Source organism: Olea europaea, unplaced genomic scaffold (assembly GCF_002742605.1).
Source record: "Olea europaea var. sylvestris unplaced genomic scaffold, O_europaea_v1 scaffold1783, whole genome shotgun sequence".
Taxonomy (NCBI): Eukaryota; Viridiplantae; Streptophyta; class Magnoliopsida; order Lamiales; family Oleaceae; genus Olea; species Olea europaea.
The window spans coordinates 6,289-16,531 of NW_019235564.1; positions in this window are offsets into that span (position 1 = coordinate 6,289).

Here is a 10,243-nt window from a genome sequence, read left to right on the forward strand (position 1 = left end):
AGTCTTCTTTGTAATAGATGGTCCCACTAGTTACAATGTGTTATTAGGAAGAGATTGGATACACGGAAGTCGCTGTATACCTTTATCGCTCCATCAGTGCCTAGTTTTTTGGAATGACAAAGGCGAAGCAAAGGTGGTGCAGGCCGATCATAGGCCTTTTGTCGTAGAAGCAAACTTGGTAGAATAGTTCATGTACGAAGGAAATTATGGACCTGTCAGAGTAGTCCAAGATGGAGAAGAAACTCAAATTGTCGCGCAGAGTGAAGAACCGTTTTCGATGGATGCACTTACCGAAATGTTCAGTCAGATGAGGCCAAATATAGTGTCCTGGAGGAGCCAGTAATTGACAAAAGAATAATCAAGGAGTTTTAAATGAGTTGTAAGCAACAAAGACAAATGACCGATATTCAGGCCTTCAAAGTCAAATTAATGGCTTTTAATAAAGAATGCGAGGACAAGACGAAAGAAGCAGCAGCCTTGAAAGCATTAAGAGACAAATTGGCAGTGTTCGAGTTGGAACAAAGTATTGGCCAAGAAGTCAACAAAGTGGATTGTTTAGAAGAAGAAGTGCCTATAAGGGATCTGGACGACGAAGTGATAAGGATCGCCAAACCTGGATACGCTCAAGCACAAGACCCCCTGATTAAAGTGAATATTGGCAATGAAGGAGAAGATTGCCCAACGTTCATCAGCCAAATGCTCAATCAAGAGGTTAGTGATAAATTAATTGCTTTATTAAAGGAGTATAAAGATTGTTTTGCTTGGGAATATGAACATATGCCTGGTTTAGATAGAGATTTGGTGGAACATAGATTACCAACCAAGCCTAATTTTAAACCTCATAGGCAACCTCCTAGGGGTTTCGCTCCTAATGTACTCCCTGAAATTAAGGAAGAGATAGAGCGATTATTAAAAGCAGGCTTTATTAGAACGGCCAGATATATTGAATGGTTGTCTAATATCGTGTCGGTATTAAAAAATAATGGTAAACTAAGGGTGTACATAGACTTTAGGAATCTAAATATAGCCACACCTAAAGATGAATATCCAATGCCCACGGTAGATTCTTTAGTAGACTCTCCTGCCGGACATGTAATGTATTCCTTCATGGATGGGTATTCAGGATACAATCAAATTTACATAGCTGAGGAAGATATACACAAAATTGCCTTTAGATGCCCTGGGTCTCTAGGATATTTTGAATGGGTTGTTATGCCTTTCAGCCTGAAAGATGTAGGAACAACTTATCAAAGGGTAATGAATTTGATCTTTCATGATATGATATGCAAGTTTGTTGAAGTGTATGTAGATGATATAGTGGTCAAATCCCTTAAAGAAGAGGACCATTTTGAACAATTAAGATGTTCATTTTAGCGAATGAAGCAATATAAACTAAAGTTGAATCCCTTGAAATATGCATTTGGTGTTAATGCAGGGGATTTTCTTGGTTTCTTAGTACACAAAAGGGGGGTTGAACTTGATAAAAATAAAGCGAAGGTCATTTTAGAGGCCAAACCACCTAGCAATAAAAAAGAATTGCAAAGGTTTCTAGACCAAGTAAACTTTTTGAAAACGCTTTATTTCTAATTGTGCAGGGCGAACTAAAACTTTTTCGCCGCTTTTAAAGTTAAAAAATCGGACGAATTCGGCTGGAAAGAAGAGCATCAGAAGGCTTTTGAAAGCCTAAAGACATATTTATCAAGTGTACCAGTGTTGGTGTCACCAATCCAAGGACGGCCAATGAAAGTGTATGTATCGGCTGAAGAAGAATCAATAGCTGGAATGGTCGCGCATGAAGATCAATTTGGTGAAGAAAGGGCGATTTACTACTTGAGTAGACGGTTAACAAAATGTGAATGTAATTATTCTGCCATTGAAAAATTATGTCTTGCATTGTATTTCACATGTACAAAATTAAAGGCTTATTTACGGCCCGTAACCGTTTATTTAGTTTCTAAAATAAATTTGGTTAAGTATATGTTCTCTCGTCCTATTTTGCACCAAAGGGTAGGCCTTTGGACATTAGCCTTATTAGAATTCGAAGTACAATACATACCCCAAAAGGCAGTCAAAAATCAGGCTTTGGCAAATTTTTTGGCCGATCATCCATGCCTTGATATGCCTGAAGAAATTGAGTTAGAGATCAATTTATTTGAATTAAAACCTTGAGTTTTATATTTCGATGGATCAAAAACCTCTAAAGGTAGGAGTAGGGGTAGCATTGATAAATCCTTTAGAGATTTGTTACAAGTTCGCATTCACTTTGAACAGAATGTGCACCAACAATCAGGCCGAATACGAAACCTTAATCATGGGCCTAGAATTAATGATAGATATGGGGATAAAGAATGTGATCGTTAGGGGCGATTCTCAATTGGTAATTCACCAATTGATTGGTGATTAAATGCCAAAGTGATTCCATTATAAATCAATATGAAATCGCCCAAGAGTTGTTGGAAGAATTCGACCAAATAGAGCTTCAATGTGTTAATAGGATATATAATGACGTAGCAAACGAATTGGCCCAGATAGCCTTAGGGTACTCAAAGGTTTTAAATTGAAAATCTACTAATGAGTATGGAACAATATTGCCCGTAATCCAAAGAAGGGCGAGAACAATTGAAATTCATTGCATACAAGATGGAGATGCAATAAATTAGAGGGCAAAGATTAAGGAGTTCCTTAAAGAACCTAATAAAGGAGATAGTAGAAAAATGAAGTTGTGTTTGCTAAACTATGCACTGATAGATGAAGAGTTGTTTAAGAAACGCTCTGATGGTATATTGCTAAAATGTGTAAGTTTGCAAGACGCCAGGACGATCATGGCTGAAGTGCACGAAGGAATATGTGGAGCTCATCAAGCTGGCCAAAGGATGAGATGGTTAATTATTAGGAGTGGATATTTTTGGCCAAAGATGGGAGAATCATGCGTTCAGTATGCAAAGGGTTGTCTAGCATGCCAAAAGCATGGTCCAATACAAAGAGCGCCAGCACGAGAGATGACACCTATTATCAAACCTTGACCGTTTAAGGGTTGGGCGATAGACCTAATAGGGAAGCTTTATCCCCCATCATCCAAGCAACATACCTTTGTTATAGTTGCGACTGATTATTTCACTAAGTGGGTAGAAGCGGTACCTTTAAAAGAGATCACCCAAAAGAATGTAATAAAATTTATCCGTGATCAGATCATTTATAGATTTGGAATTTCACAAACTTTGATGGTAGATCACGGAACATCTTTAAATGGGGATCAAGTGAATAAATTCTTGAGCGAGTTTGGAGTTAAATTAGTGAACTCCACACCATATTACGCTCAATCCAACGGGCAAGCAGAATCTTCTAATAAGATTCTAAAAAATGTCATAAGGAAAATGATAGGTGAAAATGCCAGAAATTGGCACGAATGTCTAAACAAGGCCTTATGGGCTTATAGGATGTTGCCTCGGTCAAGTACAAAAATTATTCCTTTCCAACTTACTTATGGACAAGAGGTCGTTTTGTCTATGAAAATCAACGTGCAATCGATCAGAGTGTGTTTGCAATATAAGTTAAGTATGATGAGTATACCGAATCACTAGTTCAAAACTTATTGGAGTTGGACGAATTAAAGTTGGATGTCCTAGATAGATTGGAAGTTGAAAAACGAAGAATGGCTAAATTTTATAATAAAAAAGTTATAGCCAAATCGTTCAGCCTAGACAAATTGGTTTGGAAAACAGTACTCCCTTTGGATAGCAAAGATCCAAAGTATGGCAAGTGGTCGCCCAATTGGGAAGGACCATATAAAGTAAATAATGTATTGCCTAATGGAGCCTATCATTTGGAAGATTTAGACGACATCAAGCACATGAGGTTCATTAATGGCAAATATTTAAAAAAATATGTTCCTTCTTTATGGGAAAGTGAACAAATAAAAGCGTAATCAAATCGTGTTGAACGATCATAGAGTAAAAAAGGGCCAGAGCAAAATACGTTCAAATAAATTCCTTTATTATCAAACGTTCATTACAAAGCTGCAAAATATAAGATGCTAAATGCTCTATAAACTACAATTAAGAGCAAACTAATCTCCCGATCAATCGCCGAGTAAGAGGGTGTACTGGCCTTGATCGCCATCCTGATCGCACTGCTGCAAAGGCAAGCAGAGAGGTCGAGAAGCACTCTCAGCAAGCAAAAAGGAAGATGAAGCGCACTCACATCGCCTTCCTAAATGCATCGTTGCAATGAAGGGCAGCGAGGTTGAGAAGCACTCTCAGCAGGCAATGTGGCTTGCAGGCATCCTCAAAAATTGTCTTCCATCATTGAACTCCTTGTAAGGAACATGGAGACGATGGGAAGAACTTTGTTGACCAAAGAATATTTTCTATATCTCCCATACCAAATGTGACATCAAAAAAGATGGCAAAATGGACAGATCAAATGATCCATTTCCATGGAAGACGAAGGTTTTGGATCGATTGTCAAAATGCCAAACAATGGCAGCAAATTGGTTTTGAAGAAGAAAATGGAAGTGAAAATGATAAGTGTGGAATATAAGTGCATTTATAGAGGCGTGACGGTGAAGAGACAGAATATGAACAGCCACATTCGTGCATAGTAACTAGAATCAAATGGCCCGAAATTTTAGGAAAAGAGACAGAAATATCAAGAAAAAATGTGCGTGAATCTTAGCGTAAAGCAATTAAATGTTTGGGGGGTTGACGATTAAAGACAACGTCAATAAATACACAAGAAGACAAGTTAATCGTTCATTAATAATAATGGTTGCTGGTATGTTCAGAATTCAGTACGAGGTTACAAGGGGAAAATTAATATGAAATTACAAAAAGAAAAGTTAAGGATTTAGATGTCTTAATTACAAATTGCCCCAGACTAAACAAATTATTTCCCTAAGTCTCCCCCAATTCTCGCACTGCTGAGAAGAAGTGACATTCAATTCGGCCACAAAATCATCATCAACCTCCAGCTTCTTGTACTGCTCGACCAAAGACGTGGTTCGCTCAATTCCTTGGGAGACATTACATTTTTTGGCAGTAATTCTCGCCTTGCAGTCGTCCATCTTTGCTTGAAGCTCCTTCATCTGTGCAGCCAAACTGGTCATCAAAGAGTCTTCAATCATGACTTCAGAAGAGATTTCTTTCAATTCGTCCTCAGCTTCGTTGATCTCCAGAAGCAAAGATTCTCTTTCAGATACAGCGCGAAGATATTGAGTACTTTTGGCCTCCAGTTCAACATTTTTGGCCAGTAAGGAGAGAACCTCGGAATGGACAACTTTCAACGTCGCTTTAAAATCAGCAGAAAGATTGAGCGACGGAAGTGTCAGTGCTTGCTCCAATTTCGCATTCAAATGCTCAAGCTTATCCTTATGTTTGGCAGCACTAACCTGACCGATGTCCATATCTATAAAGGACACATACTCAAATATCGATTGCTTGAGGAATTTCATATCTTCCTCTGAAGAAGCAGAAGGACGACTGGTTGAAGCAGGGCGAGACGTCTTGACTTGCCCTCAGGAGGTGAACAAGTCCTGGATGGAATGCACAATCTTATCAGCATCCTGCAAAGAAAGTTGACAACATTGAAGGTTTTCACTACAATGAACAAAGTGGAAGTAAAAGTGGAGCAGAGATTACCTCATCAGCAATCTTGAGGGGTGGCATATCCCTAGCCAAATCTATCACATGTGGCTCCATCACTTGTGAAGACGTCTCCTTGTCTGAGCGAGAAGACTTTGCCACAACGGGCAAACCCATGGGAGCATCTGCAAAATTCAAAAGACAACAAATCAAAAACTAATAGCACAAGCAAAGGTAAAACATCAAAAAATGTATTACCTTCTGGTTCAACGTTTGGGGGGATTGACGCTCTGAGAAGAAGGTGGCTCATCCATTGGTTGTGATGAAGATTCCAGGGCTAAAGGTGTTTCTTTAAGCGTAGTCCCTTCATCAGCTAGTTTGGATAAAGCAGCCTCAGCAGAAGGTGATGGAGCATGAGCTGCCAACACCAAAGCCTTCGAAGGAAAGGCTGAGCTTTTCTAAGAAATCCGGATAAGCCATCAGCACATAGAAAAGTTCCAACTATAGAAAGGTATGCTTGTGAGTAAACTAATTTAATTACCTTTCTCCTGAGAATGAGATTAGTGTCATCATCATCATCATCATCTTCCAAAATGGGAGATGATGAGGCTGGCCGTTTGCGGCTTGGGACACTCTTAGCTGCAGTAGGCTTGGCAGGAAGAGAAGTAGATGGATGAACAGACTGTTTAAACTGAACGGAAGAGGAGGGACTCCTAATGGACATAGGGGTGACCAAAACAGGAGAAGTGGAAGAAATGTCCGGCTAATCCAGTGAATGAAAAGCGCGATTGGCATCAGTTGCAAACAATCTGCGCTGCACTGATGGCCAAAGTTGTTCAAAAAGAGGATGGATGGCATGGAAAGAATTGAAGGGGGCTAATGAAAAATTACTCGTCAAAAGAAGATTGCGAGCATTTATAGCTTCTGCCTCTGCCTTGTTAATGGTGTGAAAGCGATCTATCAAATTTCTAGAATAACAAGGGGGAACAGGCAAAGTTTGGCCAAAATCAAGTTGACGAGCAAAAAATTGGGGAGCATAAATTTCAACCCCAGCTTTAGCATTGGTTCCAGTTAAAATATCATGGAACAACTCCCTCCCAGTCAAAAACAGAACCCAAACGAGCAGAGTGGTGCTCGCGCTGTCCAGAGTGGATGGGGGTTGCACATAGTCTAGAGTTAAAAAGGGAGAAAAAGGAAAGAAAGGAATTGAATTCAAAGTATAAAAGAATGAAAAAAATGTCCCTTCTGGACATATTTACAGGGCTCAGTGGGCCAATAGCTAGCCCATAGCAGCTAGCGAAAGGAAGAGAAAAGGATAGAGCACCAAGTGAGGAAAAATAGGCTCTCAACCACATTTGAGTGAACCAAAGAGGCCCACTGCCAGCGGAAGACGCACCATTCTTCAATTGGACTTGGAGATAAGCCATGCCTCTATAGAGGGTAGCCAAAAAGAAAGAACACAAATTCAAGGGCCTATCATGCGCCAATTCGTGCGCTATAGGTAAATAGCTCATAGAAGGTTTCATGCTTGGCACACACAGAACATATTTACAAAGCCAAATCTGAATAAAGGCCACACGCTCAGCATGAGAAGGCTCAGCGCTTGAGTGATTATAACAGCTTTGCAGGCTTGAATAGGACTCGGTGAGTTTTCTGTCAAATTTTGGGGCAACACCAGAAATCAAAATACCAGGAAAAATGGTATCGCCCAAAAGTGGCAAATTTACTAAGGCCCCAACATCCCTTAAAGTAATGGACATGGGACCAAGAGGAAAAATAAAAGTATTATACTCAGAGGACCAAAAACATAATGCAATAGAGAAAAGCGTTGAATCAAAAATAGGGGGTTGAAGAGAGATTTCTAACAAATTAAAAATCCTAGCACTATCAAAAATTATCTTGGTAGGACCATAGTCTACAAGGCGAGCATGCCATCTACGAAAAACGACATCAGATTTAGGCCAAGTACGAATACCTCTTTCGCGAAGCGGCCTTAGCGGCAAAGAGTTTAGAAACGGAGGGCCTTGGGTACAAGGGAACAGCTGGCCCAACGCCACTTGTTCGACGGCCTCGGCGTTGTTGAATGAAGGACCTAGATAGAACTCATTGAGTTCGGCATTAGCTGGTGCGAGGAAGTTCGGAGTTATATATGGCCGAGTGAGGAGTTTCTAGAAGTCTTCGAAACTAAAAGAGTCACCAAGTTGGGATTGTAAAGCAGCCATAAGGAACGAAATAAAGCTTTGTTGAAGTTTGCTCGAGAAACGTAGCAGAGAAGCAAGAAGATGAACAGTAATATTGTGAGAGAGAAGCGCGAAGCAATGAGGCATGATTTAGTAGTGCAATGAAATGGAGTGTATTTGGGGTTTATAAAGGTTTGCAACGTTGTACCTTTTCAGGCTATGGAAGAAAATAATGATTGAAATTCTTGAAAATTTCAAATGTTGCTGGGAAACACAAAGTGAATATGGCAAAAATTAATAATTAGTATTAATTCTGCCATATTGGGGGATAATTGTTGACATGCTAAAAGTGCAGCCCAATTCAAATAGCCCAAAGAATGAAACCCAACCGGGCAATTTAGGATAAAGGTCCAAATAGGGTTATTAGTGAATGCAGTGGAAGCCCACGAACACGGTAACACCATCGCCCAAATTTACAAGACGCCCAGGATCTGAGCGAATGAAGTGCCTTGCAGTCGCCCAGAGTTATGACCCTGTTCTCGCCCAAACTTTCGAATCGCCCAGGATCTTAGCAAACATGAGATGTTATGGTTATCCAAAAGTGTAATTATCGAAGCAGTTATTGGGTAATCTTATCACGTTCCACGATTCAAGGATGTTCAGTTGAGGACGGTTGAACGACAAAGAGTAATGGCAGCAGTTAGGGACGGCAGTTCCATGATAAATTGGCTACCATGAAGAAAGTGGGCAGTTATAAAGCAATTAAGCGGTTTCTAAGCGGTTGATCACAAAGAGAGCATCAAAGGAATATAAAAGGAAGAAAAGACATAGAGCAAAAGACCCCAAATCAAACACTCTCAAACAGAGAATATATAATTTCAATTTCTTAGTTTAGACTTAAAACATTTCTTTTCAGTACTCGTGTGCTTGCGCCACCTGGAGGCATTTCTGTTTAAGTTCCAATTGTAAAGTCATTGCCAATAAAACACCCATTTTTGGGACTTTGTCTCAAGAGGTTTGTCCCTTATACAATCGTCTGATCCCTTTTTAATTGTTAGTGACTACTCGCCCGAAACACTCATCAACTAACTTCTGTTAATTAACATGAAATGTGAAAAGCTAAATCATTCCAACTCATAAATGAAATGCCACATAATTTTCTCATCAGCCCAAGCACGCGTTAGTCATTTTAAAGTGTGAAAATTAGACTTTATTTCGGAAGCGCAACCTTCATTTCGAGCTCTCAAATTCTCTCCCCCAAATTTGGGTTCACCCTCAAATGAAAATTGGTTCACATATTTTTTTTTCATATAAAAAGTAGATATATACATGAAAAATTGAAATAGGCTGGCTTGGAGATCCCAAACTTCATTGATGATCTTGTACCTCATGATCGTTCTTGAATGAAATTACCTTTTATGTCAAAGTAAAAATCGCCCTACTCTGTAAAGGTTGACGATCCAACTAGAATGCAGGGTTACAATTTGGGTATCCCACATCGAATATTGACATTGGTTGAAACTACAAGCTGCTATATAGTTTGAGACTTTATGAACTATTGAGTCACATAGCTGTGTAGTGAGCACTGAGCAAACTATTCTTTTGACTTTTACTAAAGAACCATTTGCTCGCTACAATTGAGTGGCATAAGCCAAATTTTGAAGATCTTTATTTATTTATTTTTTTCTCGAGGGAAAATCCGAACTAATGAAAGTTCAAATTGTTTTTGTATTCATCTTCTTTTCTTGCTGTACAAGGACAAACACCCTTGTTTGGTTTGACTAAAAAAATCAGGCTTTTAGTCGATTTTAATAAAAATTGATAAAATGCGTAATTAAAAAGTTGACTATTTCATTAAATATGTGGATGAAAATAAGTTTGGAAAAAATGTGTTAAAAAATTAGGATCAAAGGCTAAATATTCCTATAGACAAATAAATGATATATTAATATACGACATTTTCTAATAGAAGAGAGACGAGAGATCATTTGAACGCTTTATTATAAGCTAAAAAAGCAGGTCCGATTACTTCTATTCCTAATCTAGTTGCTCTGGAACAATTAGAAGATTATCTAGAAGAAATGCAGGGTTCTGCTTCTGACGGCAACATGCTAACCACGCAAATGTAACTAGAAATTAACTTCGTGTTAAAATTGAAATAATTGAAATATTTATACTGATTTCGTTTTACTTAAAATAATCTCCATCTCAAGGATTCACCACTATATCATACATAGAAGTCAATTATTAAACTAAAGTTCTATAGAGCACGTTAATATTTTTCAATCAAATGTTATTTTCAAAGCTAAAGTTTCATATATATTAACACAATCCGTTTCCTCCCAAATTCAACAATATTATTTTCAAATATGTTTCTAATCACAATCGCAAAATCATCCAAAAAAAAAAACTTCATAAATGCCAATTGTTTACAATGCAATAGACAATGCACTGTGATGATTAGACTTCATAAGCGGGAGTTTA